Source organism: Cydia fagiglandana, chromosome 3 (assembly GCF_963556715.1).
Source record: "Cydia fagiglandana chromosome 3, ilCydFagi1.1, whole genome shotgun sequence".
Lineage (NCBI taxonomy): Eukaryota > Metazoa > Arthropoda > Insecta > Lepidoptera > Tortricidae > Cydia > Cydia fagiglandana.
In genome coordinates this window covers 4,043,404-4,057,624 of record NC_085934.1, presented here as the reverse complement: position 1 = coordinate 4,057,624, position 14,221 = coordinate 4,043,404, and the positions used below count along the sequence as shown (strand labels likewise).

The 14,221-nt window shown below is 38.7% G+C and overlaps 1 protein-coding gene and 2 non-coding genes across 3 annotated transcripts in view; 2 read left to right on the top strand and 1 right to left on the bottom strand.

Moving 5' to 3' along the window:
• Window positions 1-14,221, top strand: part of LOC134679907 (syndecan) — a 572,242-nt gene that overhangs the window by 459,041 nt on the left and 98,980 nt on the right. The gene's annotated exons all lie outside the window — the stretch shown is intronic.
• On the bottom strand, window positions 5,810-5,882 carry Trnav-aac (transfer RNA valine (anticodon AAC)). Its single transcript has one exon. It is a non-coding gene; the product is annotated as a tRNA-Val (tRNA).
• Window positions 8,320-8,392, top strand: Trnav-aac (transfer RNA valine (anticodon AAC)). Its single transcript has one exon. It is a non-coding gene; the product is annotated as a tRNA-Val (tRNA).

Below are 14,221 nucleotides of genomic sequence, written 5' to 3'. Positions count from 1 at the left end.
ACAGTGTTTTAAATGTCGGTGCTGACAACCCTGACCGTCGCGTCAATCAGTGCCCTGTTTATCAAAAGCTTTTAACTTGTAATACAAGTGGAAGTCCCTATCTAACAAAAGCTGTCAAAAAGGGACTTCCACTTGCATTACGAATTACAAGCTTTTGATAAACAGGGCACTGGTCTCTATCCCTCTCAGTCCGTCTCTCAGTCAGTCAGTGTTGGTCTCTCAGGTGGGCCCTCATAGGGCCTACCGCGAACAACGTACGACGTGTTGCCTCCCTGTCACATTTACGTACGAATTTACAAGTGCGAGAGAGAGGCAACACGTCGAACGTGGTTCGCAGTAGGCCCTCAGGTTCCGAGTACGGGTACGCGAGGCATGCCAATAGCGTCGCCATGGATTCCCGCGCTGTATCCAAACACAATGAGTAGAGTGGCCACGAAGCAATGCAGTCGGCAACTCGGCAGCAATGTCGCGTTGCAATACTGCTCCAGTTATGCAAGTGCGCTTTAATAGGTCGTCAGACCCATGATAGGTCCAAGACTTGGCCCGAAAACGGGCAATAAAACACATGCGCGATGAGAGTCGCCTTGGTGCGGGCCATAGACTAGGAATCCTCTAGACCGAGTTTAGAGCAATTATTTTATGCAACCGATGATGCCAAAAATGCGCGGGTGCGCGGGACGAGGTGAGCGAAGTCCCGTGCCGTGATTGGTCCGTTCAAAGACACGAACGTCACACAGACACTTTCGACTCGAACATGGAGTAAAACTACTGTATGCGTGGCAGAGGGGGTAGCGCGACTATGCTCAGCCTGGAGGATGTTTTGTCTGTGCGGGCCCTCATTTTACTTGTCACAAATGTGGGCGATTATGCCGTTCAAGGATCGGGTTGTATAGCCACGAGCGGCGCTGTCGCTAGATCATAGATGCTGCTTAAATCATCTGCAAAGACGCACAAGGCCTAAATGAATGATGATATGCAAGTTTAGTCTTAATCCGAACGGTACCTTTACCTGCACTCTGTAAGCGGTGACAACACAGCCGTTGTGAGCTCTATTTCAATTTCGCTTTACCAGTGTTTAATCGCTCCAGGGCTCACTGCAAACGATTTTTAACGACTATGTTAAGGTCTGTTTGGAAACTGAAATAAAACTATCAAAATCCATGTGAAACTCATCAAGTATTAACGCATTCACTGCCCGGGGGCGTAGCCTAGGAACAAACTTGTATGACGGTGAACGCACATGTGCGTCGGGGGCAGTGAATGCGTTAAAATAATGAAATCTGGTCAAACTAGATTCTGATATATATCTTTATATTTAGCCGCGACTGGCTCTTGGCGGAAGTAGCAACATCTATTTAAATACTCGTAGTTACACAATTCTATAGAAAATCTAATCGAAAATACCACAAATCGACCTAAAAGCATTTTGCTTTAAATAGTTTAACCGTTTCCTCATACGAATAATTTGTTTATTTTCAATGTAAGTTACGTACAAAACAAAACTTTAACGAGCTTGACCCTTACATTGTTATTTATGAAACAATGGGCCCGATTCGGATTTCGAAATAGACATCTATTAGATATCTTTTAGACATCACCAAGATATTAGAGATCGAATTCACATCTAATAGAAGTGTAGTCTTTTGTGAATACCTTGAAGTTCGAATACGGCAGAATAGCTGTTTAATGAACTCTCTTGAAACAATAATTACTCTGAATCTGAATTGAAACAACTGAAAACAGCTATCCCAACGAAATACGACCTTATGGCTCCTCTACACGATGGGCCAACGCCGGGCAATCCAAGGGACGCATTTATGCGTTAGAGGCGCAATTGATATTTATGCGCAAGTGATATTGCTATCTCAATCTACCGCATGGCTGCGTCCCTTGGAGTGGCCGGCGTTGGCCCATCGTGTAGAGGAGCCATTACTGTTGGCACCTTCGACCTTATTATCAGTTTCCTTACTTTCCTTGTACTTCAGCCCAATGTCAAAAATCGTCAAAATTTCTATGTAAGTTGCTCGGTGATATGACGTTTTGGATTAGACCACTAAGAGCCCCCCACATCTAGCGTCTTTCAAGCGTCGGCGTCTGGTCAGCGCTATGGAAAATGACGTCGCTGCGCAGTTGCGTCGACTTTGCGTCGAGCAGCGGCCATAGAGTTGTAGACGCCGACGCTCGAAAGATGCTAGATGTGGGGTGGCCCTAAGGGCCACTTGCACCATTCCACTAAGTCGGGGTTAACCGGTTAAACCTGGAATCACCATGGTTACCAGTACAATTTGACATTAACTTAAAGGTTTAACCGCGTAACCCCGGGTTAGTGTGACCGTGGAAGTGGCGCTAAGGTATAATGTTGCCATTGCTGAGCATGAGTCTAGTGTGAATTCTTGGGGCCCATGATTAAAATGTGCAAAAATTCGATATTGAAAACTACAATTTTTGGTTAGCCCCTCTACCATTAATTGAACCATAATAATTGATCGCTCCAGTTCCACGTAGTTTTCACAGATTCTGAAATAACTATTCCATTTCTCGATGCACTTGGTAGCCGTGAAAACCTTCCCAGTTCCAGTATTCGAAATTTAAACTTGCAACAGCAACATGACAGACTTTGTGCCAAGGCGAAATAACTTCCCTTTGAGTGTTGTTTTTCTCCGAAACGCTAGGCGATATGTGGCTGTTTCTATAGTTTTATTTATTTTGGGTTTATAAAGCGGTTTAGATATGCTCTTTTCACGTTCCTATCTTCATCCATTCTCACAAGATGGCTCAACCAACGGAGTCTGTGAGCTTTTGTCTCTCCAATGATGTTAGATTCAGCCACTAGGTTCCTAAGAACTGACCAGTTTCCATCCGTTCTAATTATTTTTTTAAGTGTTACTAATCTAGACTATCGTGGTTTTAGTTAATGCTGTACGCATATGATGGTCGTTCTTGTCTACGTGACAGCGTGATAAAACGGCATCCGCCACTTTCTAACCCACGGTGTTAAAAGGTGACAGTTATTTTATCACGTGGATAAAGATGGATAAAGCCATCCATAATACGCCGGCTGGAAGTATTAGGAAACATTCGACTGCACACATGATACAATTTAAATTCTAACTCTTGACTAGTTTCCTTACAAAGATATCCTTTTCCTGTAGTGTAGTTACAGTATCTTAAACTCCATCAGCGGCGGTCTTTAACACTTTAACATCGTAAAGTTAGTTAAAGCCGAACCGAGCTATTTGCACGTTTAAAATGTTACATCGTGGAACGCTTGCTCCGTGGATAAACGGCGCAGAGGAGTGGAATAACCGAACGTTTTGGAATAAGCGTTTTTCATGTTGGATATTAAGATTCATCACACATAAGGTTTTTAAGGTCGTCAGAGACGCGTTGGACAGAAACCGGTGGAGGCAGATCATCCGCTCCAGATGCAACCCTGATACTGATCACGATCCTCAGACATCGACCAAAGAGAGACAAGGCTTTTGCAACTCTTAGCCATAATTAGCGAGATGAATATTATAGGCAATAATACTAAACAATGATACCAACCCCGAAATCGTGTTATAAAATTGGATAGTTCATATATTTCTGTACATCTTGCACTTTTTTTGGGTTATAAGTTATAATTATAAACCACTTACCACGTTTTAAAAGTGTTGTGCGCGTAACGAAATGGAAAGGGCGAACACGAAAATCTAACTTTTTATCACTAAGTATGTAGTACCTAAAGGGCTTAAAGTCATCTGAAAATGCTAGACGAAGACCTATGATAGGATCAAATTTTTTTTGAATTTAATTATCACATGCAGGACTGCACTAGGGAATGCAAATCGGTTATTTTTTGTATGGAAATAACCGCGGTTTCGGTTAATAACCGATAATTTCCATACAAAAAATAACCTTAAATAACCGATTTGCATTCCCTAGACTGCACGTAAAATTTAACTGGAATACTTATTTAAAATGCCGGGGTTTATTAAGTTACGAAGTTTATTTCGTGGCTTTCGTGCGATAAACCGTAGTTGTTATGTAATGAAACGTCACGGCACAAGCCTCGTAAATAACTAGGATATTTCGCGGATAGCATGGACTAGTCAACACATACTGAGACATCGCATTATGAAGCTTTTACAAAAAGCACACGGTTCACCACTAATAAGTACCAGGCGTGGCTCACTCCGCGATTTCGTCGCTTTGCTACAGGTAGCTAGTTAAAAGTACATCCGTTCCACCCCAATTTTGGGGAAAGCCATAAGCCGCGCGTGGCGCTGTCGCCACCTAGTGGCCATATCTGTGGTGATCGTAACAGACGCGTTTTGTTAGATAGTGAGTCTTCTGTACCTAGTACTATTATTTATTCTGTGCTAATACTGCCCTATTCGAACTTTAAGATACGTCAAATATTACGGCTGCTATTTAACTGATCACCAGATTTAATAAAATTTAATACCAAAAAAATCTACTTTACCACCCTAAAATAATAAATGATCACCAAAATTGTAACTCCATTTTAATGTGAACTGATTACCAATTTTATTACATTTTACTATCCTATTAAAGGAAATGACGCCAAACTAATCATTATTAACCCAAAAATTGTAAATGATTACCAAATTTCAAACACCATTTTAATGTCAATTGATAACCAAATTTTTTCATCTTGCTATCCTATTAAATAAAATGACACCAAAATAATCATTGTAAACCCAAAAATAGTAAATGACCACCAAAATTAGAACTCCATTTTAATGTAAAATTATAACCAAATTTTTAAATCTTGCAATCCTATTAAAGCAAATGACTCCAAAATAATCATTGTAAACCCAAAAATAGTAAATCACCACCAAAATTTTAACCACAATTGTTTCTGTATGGGTCACAGTTCAAACCTAACCTAACCCACTTTTCAAGTAGAATTTCGTTTCTGTATGGGTCGCAGTTCAAACCTAACCTAACCCACTTTTCTAGTAGCATTTCGTTTGTGTAAGGGTCACAGTTCAAACCTAACCTAACCCACTTTTCTAGTAGCATTTTGTTTCTGTAAGGGTCGCAGTTCAAACCTAACCTAACCCACTTTTCTAGTAGCATTTCTTTTCTGTAAGGGTCGCAGTTCAAACCTAACCTAACCCACTTTTCTAGTAGCATTTCGTTTCTGTAAGGGTCGCAGTGCTAACCTAGCCCACTTAACTGATAGCAGTTCAAACCTAACCTAACCTACTTTGCTACTAGAAAAGTAGGTTAGGTTAGGTAGGTATGCAGTGCGGGGTACGGGGGGTTGTGCGGGAGGGGCTAGTAATTTTGGCATCATTTTACTTTATTTGGTAATATGTATGCATTTTTTGGTAATCATAGTGGTTTATTAGGTGAAAATATCGCATTAATTTGGTCTTCAAGATTTGGTGATCATTAATGATTTTTGGTAATCATTCAATATATTTGGTATTCGAATACAATTTGAAGTGCAGTCGTAATTAACGCGGTGGTACTTTTGTAATTTTAGGCCTTATTTTTTTGGTGTTCAGTAATTTTTTTTGGTAAGCATGATTTTTTTATTTAGGGTACCAAAATATTTTTTGGTGGTCATTATATTTGTAGCCAAATATTACATGTAGACACTATGGATTAGATATGTCAGTGTCAAAAGTGAAGTTTCTTTAAACAAAAAAGGCAGGCGAGGATCGCGACTTTATATGGAGTTGACATTCTTCACTTTTTATGTATCTTTTCAGACAACACAACAAGAAAAATTTAGAGTAGCTTATTTAGCTTATTTTTTTAAGAAATAAAAATGTACATAAACAAAAAGATGTGTTTCCGCCCGGGATCGAACCGGGGGCCTTCTGCGTGTTAGGCAGATGTGATAACCGCTACACCACGGAAACTTGATAGTTGTGTGCGAAATTATGTAACAGTAGCTCTTGTTCTTTCTTCTAATTTGGTGAAGTGGTTCATTTGTACAGTCACGGTCACAAACACTTTCACTCATAGCACTTATGCTAATGAAGTATGATATAGCTACCATGAACATGCGATTACATAATTATGACCGTGAGTGTATCAGCACACTTCACATTTTAGTTGTTATGTTTATATAAGCTATCTTGAGCGGATTAAAGTAATAAATAAGAATTATAATTATAATTTATCATAAGGTAAGTAATGCGTATGATAAGTTTATGAACCACCTATCAAACCGTACCTGTATTTAATTTTATTAGTTAAACTCTTTTGGCATAAAATTAATTATTTGAGCTTTATGAAGTATACGGTGGAAGTATTTGCTGCCATCGATCATCTTTTTGGTTCTACCCTTTAATTCAATATTCAAATTCAAAATATTTATTTCAGAAATTAATATTACAGGAGAGGCAGTACAGTGATCCCCACACTAGGCTGAGCCTGTGACGTGGAGATCTTAGCGAAATACAGAGTACCGTCATGTCGCGGCTCAGTGTTGCCAACTTGGCGTAAATGATGCCAGATTTGCCATATTTTCACTCGCTTTGGCACCAAAATTTTCCATTTAGCATCTGGCATATTTTTTTGCATAATTTAGTCTAAGCCAAGTTTGCACCAACTTGGCAGCAACAACATGCGCCATCGCCTTATGTGGTTCATATTTTCATATGAATTTTGACTTTTGTGGATGTCATGGACGTCGACGGTCTATAATATAAAAATGCTATATAGACTCTATATAAAGTTGGTCAAGCAGATCTTGCCAGTAGAAAAAGGCGGCAGATTCGAAAAATGTATGTGTTTTTAAGTGTCTAATTTCAAGTGACATTTTAGCATTTTTTAGCATATTTCAATAATTTTAGGCATAATTTTGGCATAATCTAGACATTAGTCTAGCATTTTTTCAAAATCCGAGTTGGCAACACTGTCGCGGCTAATACAGTATCATTTAAATAACGACATTCTGTAATGACGATTTCACACCAAACTCAGGCGTTCTAGTCAATATTGCACGAACTTTGCTTTGTATCTCAAAGCGATTCCGTTAATGGTGTCAACTGTACCTGCACAAGTTTCAAGACATTTACCTGCAGGGTTGTCAACCTAATGAATTATCTACACTGAAAAAAATAAGTAGCCGAACTCATTGAGTTATTCGGATCTCGCTAATAATTATTTTGTAACATAATATTGTCACGTGACAACCAAAACTCAAAAATTGTAAAGAATAATGAAACAATATTCAACCTTGTTTTATTACATACTAGCGACCCGCCCCGGCTTCGCACGGGTTAACAAATTATACACCTAATATAAACCTTCCTCAAAAATCACTCTATTGATAGGTGAAAACCGCATAAAAACCCGTTCAGTAGTTTTTGAGTTTATCGCGAACATACAAATACACAAACAGACAAACGCGGCTGGGGTTTTTGTTTTATAAGGTGTAGTGATAGTCTCTGATAGTGATGTTTCCTATACAACTTGTGGTATTAAGTGACTCGGTAGTAACTAGTAAGTTAGTTGGTAATAAACACTTTACTTGTACGAAACAAGGATAAGTTAAATCAGGTATATAATTGAATGGAAAGTGTAGTGATCATGGCAACCCTGGAGTAGTTAATGATCAGGTAGAGGCAAGCCTGAAGTTTGAGCCCACAATAAACTGGGGATTAAGAAGTTAGCAACAATTAACTACTAACTTAAACGCGTAAACTGTAAACTGTGAAGTAATCTCACTTGTGCCAACCCTATAGCTGTAGGTACTTACTGGGCTAGTTGGATATACATTTATGTGCAGTATATGTATTTTGTGAGAAGCTTCGTGATGTGAAAAAACAAAATTTTAATAAAATTTCAGATTTTATTTTGACACAGAATGATAATCGTGCACAGCAAAGCGCGCAAAAATATTTGGCACGCTCTTATGGCTATTTTTAACTTCTATTTTTAGGGTTCCGTACCAAAAAATACAAAAAATTACTGTAGAAATACTAACTACAGATGTAGTGCATAATTATTTTCCATCGTATTTTCTCGGAAAAGTTCGTATTTGTCATGCTTTCAATCAACCTCAGTACTTTTTTGTACCGAGACTGACTGAAATAACAAGATACGTTCGTATGTTTCCGTGAAAATACGATGGAAAATAATTATGCATTACATCTGTACCCACGTAGAGATCAAGGCTTTCTCATTATCACTCGGAGGTATTTCTAGATATCAATGTATTAATTTATCTTATTTATTGTCCGTGTACGTTTTGAACATTTATGGTCCCCATTAGCAATCAACCGGCAAAGTAATCAAGTAATAAATGAGAGTAATGATAGTTGAAGTTGATTTCGTATTGAGTTCCAAGTTTCCGTGGTGTAGCGGTTATCACATCTGCCTAACACGCAGAAGGCCCCCGGTTCGATCCCGGGCGGAAACACATTTTTTGTAGTTAAATCATTTTACAGCGTATTTTGGAGAACTAATCAGAATTTTTGTTTTTTTATTAGTAATTGTAAAACTAATTTAAAATCAAAATTGTAAATAAGTCTACATTCGAAGAAAATTTTTGCACGTGGAATTGATTTAAAATCTGTTTATTTCAAATAATGTTTTAACCACTGCGTTTTTGTATGAATTAAATACAAAAAAACACAGTTTGATTTTACTATCCTATTAGGTAGTGTTTTTTTTTGCATTTAGTTACTCAAATTATAATATTAATTTTACTTAAGTTGTTACGGTTTTGTTTTGCGGTCGTTTTGCATAAGTTTTATGTAACGTTTGTGTCTTTAATACATATAATATATATTTCCTCCAAACAGCTTAAAGGCTATTTTCTTATATCATGCAAAGGTTTTACTTGGCTTTTTATTATGATCATTGAAAAATACGTTGATTTTATTTTCAGGAATATTTTTCTTACTTACCTCCCCATTACAAAATGTAATTGAAATTTAAAACTACAATCATTTAACTAGAAAAACGTAATATTCAAAACACCTATTCTTCTTAAGCTTTAATACACAAACATTTGTTAAAATTATCAACAATATGACGCAGAAGAAATTTTTGCCAACGAATTTTTGGGTCATTCTGTATAAAAAATATAAAATGCATAAATAAAGACTCGCGTTAAAGCGGTTTCCTTAACTAAACGTATTCTCTTATGCAATAAAATGCACGCCGCCTTTTGCCTCACTCGTGCGAAAATGAGTTATTTTCCCCCCGCCTCGAGATACATCTCTCGCAAATTGGTCTCGGCACTTTTACATAGTAAATTGACGTAATCTCTCTGGCTAAAGTGCCTTATTAGCTCGTGTCAAGAGAATAAATTGTGTTTATCTAAAATCGAGTTGCTATGCGGACGGGAAAACCATGCGCGTTATGTTATGACATGTTTTCAGCAAGATTTTTCTTGTAACATTATTACGAGCGTGGAAACTTGCGATATCCACTTTTACTTATTTCTAAGCATAATGGAATTTGTAAATAGCACAAGGATTCTGGCTGCATGTTTGAGCCGTTTGGGGTGGAAACCCTAGGGCCGTGGGGCTCTGGCGCCCACGGCATATTCGCCGAGCTGGCGAAGCGCCTCGTGGAGGCAACGGGTGACAAGAGGGCTGGCTCCTACCTTGCGCAACGCATTAGTATTGCCGTCCAGCGCGGCAATGCCGCCAGCCTTCTTGGCACCCTGCCCCAAGGCACAGAGTTGGAGCCAGTTTTTTATTTATAGGTTATTTTAGTTTAGTACTTATTTTAGTTGTAGCTTTATTGTAGTTTTTAATTTTAGTTTATAATTGTTTTTTTTTTGTTTATATTACTTGTAGTTCTTGTTTGAATAAATATAATAAATTGCACAAGGATAGAAAATCAGGCCCAGGCCCGTAAAGGTGTATGAATAAGGGGGTCAGTGATTAGTAAAACAATACATATTTCCTGTTATATATCACGGTACTCCTTAAAACATACCCAATAGGATAACCCGCAGTTATAACTATGGAACCTATTAGAAGCCGTCCATATTATTGGGACGATGCTTCAGTAATGGAACGAAAGGGAAGTACTTAATGTAAACAGGTAGTCTCTAGTCGATAGATAAATGGAACCTCCGCATAAAGCTCTTTTGATGGTCAGGAGCTATTCACAATGAATGTCCTGCTCTTTGCCGATCACTTCAAAATTCAAAAATGTATTATTAAATTGAAGTAGTTGATATAGTGATGCTTACTAGGACTCTAAACTTATATCGACCGGGATATGGATAGAGATTACCTTTTGTATTCTTTTCGAGCTCCCAATAGAAGTCTATTAGGGAAACTAACCGTGAATTATTCAAAACTGCTACTTGGACTCTTTAACAAGTCAGTACAACATTTACAGTGACATCATTATACTCACGCTGGTAAAGGATCTCTTGATATTGAGCATAGTATAATAAATATAATAATATACTCCGCCTAGTACTCTCTTCCCGTCTTTTCTAGGTCACCTGCCTGACACAAGCCTACGTCATCATGCGACAGCGCCGTATGATAATATGCGATAGCGCTATATATAGCGGCCATGTTATTGTGACGTAGGCTTGTGTCACTCTGGGAAGAGAAGACCATGTTTTATTAGACCATGATATTGAGCAAAATATATTGATTATAAAAGTACAAAGGTTATTACACTCGTTAACTCGTCACATGAAATATACGCGCAACATTTATAAATACAACAGCAATACCTGGGTAAACATTATATTATAATAATCTTAAAAAAGATAACTACAACAATACAACAGAGATGTATAGTCTCCAGGGTTAATACCTAATACAATGTTAGAGAAAATACTATAATTTGGAGATGTAATAAAGGCTCTCCTAGCGTCAAAATGAAATTCTCTATAATATACTTACACCTTATAAAACAAAGTCGAACGAAAGCGAACGCGAAACGCAACTGTCACTGTCACACAAATATGAAAACGTGAATAGAGAGACAAAGCGATTCGATGGCGAATCATCACAGCCTTAAGACGTCCACTGCTGAACATAGGCCTCCCCCTTGTTGGGGGCGAATGCCGTAATCGCCACGCTTGGCAGGCGGGTTGGCGATCGCAGTCGAGTACACCGAATTGAGGCCCGTCTGCCCGTCCACCGGTGGTCTTGGACGTAGTTTAAGGACATACCCGGGTACATATACCGGGGCGGGTCACTAGTATGAAATAAGTGTTGTGCAGGATTGCTGAGCTAAAAGTCTTATTATGTATACAAACCTAGAGGTCAACAAAAACTAGACACAAACACAAAGTGTTCTGAGAACACGTGAGGTCTCAGGTTTCACAAAGGGCTAAAGGACCGATAAATACCTCCGATGGACCGCAACCTTTTCGCATACTATCCATCATATATCTAACAAAATGGCGTATGTTGATAGACAAATCTGGTTCTTACAGCTTTATGAGAATGTTGGGAGTTGGGAAGGGGTTTTGTAATATATCTTTGATGTGATAGGATCTTAAGGTCTATTTTCGCATATGGAAATATATTGACCAAGAATATTACACGAATCTTTATAGAGAATTTGAGTAAGTATCTATAGGTAATAATCCCCTTCAATGTGGGTAGGTGTGTCGTTACAATTCCATCTGTAATTTATTTCAAATTGATATACCTCGGAGGCGAACGAGCAGATGAATCGTCAGATAGTAAGCCATTAACGTCGCCAATTGACACCTTCAGAGGGATTGCAAGTGCGTTGCCGGACTTACGTTCTTTGAAGTTCTTTGGAGTTATATTTAATACTAACATAAAAAAGGCAGTATGATTCGCTCTGTTTTTGCTCCATAGACAAGCGAATCTAGTCAAACTATATTTTATTTACCAATCACTACGTCGACAATAGTGATGTCATTATTACTGATATGTCTGCAGAATTATGGAGCCTACCTTCTATACGCAGAATGCAGATATCAACAACGTGACGTCAAACATTCATTTACAAATATTAAGCTCAAGAGCGAATAAATATAAATTCATAGAAAGTTATAAATTGCGCGCAATAAACATGCGCATACATTTCGCGAACTTTCACGAATATGACAAATTCGTGCATTCTAATTATTCGCATCCATTGAACAACTTAAAATGAAGCACTGGACAATAAGAATAAATATTACTAAGCCGGAATCTGCGCGTGGTTTTAAAAATCAAAGTTTATCCGGAGTATATGGCTTCAATTTAGCACTATTTGTGTACTTTCCTGATGTACCAACCTCCTGATGTGGCAACCTTCAAATCAAGAGTGAACAGGCACCTTCTGGGCGAGCTCGCTCCATCGCAGGCCACGTCTCTACGCCTCGGCTAGTCTGTGGCCATGAGTAAGCCCATTCATAATAAAAAAAAAAATGTTTAATGGAACTGCCCCCAAATCTTTGAACATTAGTTAATCGATTCTACATGGTCCAATGGCGAGACCGAAGTAAACAACAATTGGTGATACGATTGACGAGGAGAGAGTAATATTTTCAAGTTTAAAGTGTAACCTGCTTATAGGTAGACCTTTTTTTTGACAGTGAGAATGCGTTTACGCACGGTGTGTGTGGGACTCACCGCTCCCTCTCCTGGCGAGAGAGAGGAGATGGCCTTACCCACTAAACCCGCTCCGGCGTTTTACCCTCTTTGCCGTTCGTGAGCGCACTGGGATCGATGTTATTCCACCATGGCGCCCTCCGACGTATAGGTAGACCTACCATTGGCTGTGCGTCTACAATTTTCGTAGGCAAGTAATTCGAACTTTTCTTTTCTACATGAACTGTAGATGTGATTAACTGTCTAAAAGTTTGGCAAGCCGTTGGGATTCGGGCTCTATTGACACCTGATAAGTAAGTATTATGTAATATATTGGGTTGGGCCCCATACATTCCACATCCACGACTCTTCTCTTTCCGCACAGACTCTACATATATGTATTAAATTGCTTTGATTCAAACTGTTTCATATTTCGTATTCGGATCGGATTTTAGCGGACGATGAGTCGATCCTAACGGCTCGTTAGATCCAAAATAAACCCACGTTTCACATTTATAGGAACGCTTGCAGTTCAGCGTGACCAAAAACACCTGACCTTCCTTTACGCATATTCCTTATAAATCTAGGGGTCAAAACTACACTAGAATTAGTCGAGTATCGCTTTAGGCGGTCTTCACATTGAAAGCAGATCCGCATGCCGCTCCAGCATTACTCATAGGGCTGTTTTTTCTAAGGGCCCAATCCCAACATGGTAATATGGTAATAAATCAGTGTGATAAACGCGTTATGAATACGGATCCAGGCAGTACAACATAAAGCAGAGACCAACGGGGGCTGATTGGATTTTACCGGTTACGACCGGTTTCGGCCGGATCGATATCCCCAGTAATTGCTCCGGGACAACTGTTCGGACTTGGCTGATACACTTTCCTTTGAGACTGACGTGACAGCCGGAATTGCATTTTTGGGAGCGAGCTAAAGGAAGCACTGTATTTTCTGGCTTCTCTATTATTGGATAGTCCTGGAGTTTCAAATGTTAAAATTCTACATCGAGAGATGGTTATACCTGTTTATATCGAGGTTGAAAGTAGTCTTACTTTGATATTTATTTATTTATTTTATTTAGATATTTAATTCAGGCAACAAGGCCCATATTACAAATACCTTACAGACTAACATACATATGTATTTTATAAACTTAAAACTAAACACTATTTAGTTAGACGACAAAACGGCGTGGCTCCGTTGTTCTTGTGTCGGATTCGGCAGCTTGCCCCGGAACCTCCGAAACACTCGATGGTCCCCTGCAGCGGTCGCGGTATGGATGCTTGAATTATGCCTGCTTATAGGATTATAAAAAAGTTTGGGTTTACAGACGAAAGGATACCAACGCTGCGTCGTTTTCAGCTAGTATTGGTTGTAAATTAGACCTTGTGGGACTACATCAATACTTGTACATATTGTAGAAATACCCTATCGACTAACTATTTAAGACGACAATTATAAAATAAGGTTTTGCCAAAAATTTCATTTTTGGTACAAGATTTTATCGCTGACTGTACTTTTCTTATGACAGACAACTAATACTCATCGAGACAATTCTAAAAACCCCTAACACAATTAGGTTGCGTTGTTTCATCACAGAGTTCCTATGGCCACCTCTTGTCTCCATCATCAGATCAGCTCGATGGTCCCATAATATTGCATTGTCATGCGATTTATACATGCATGCAAAATTTCAGCGCAATCGG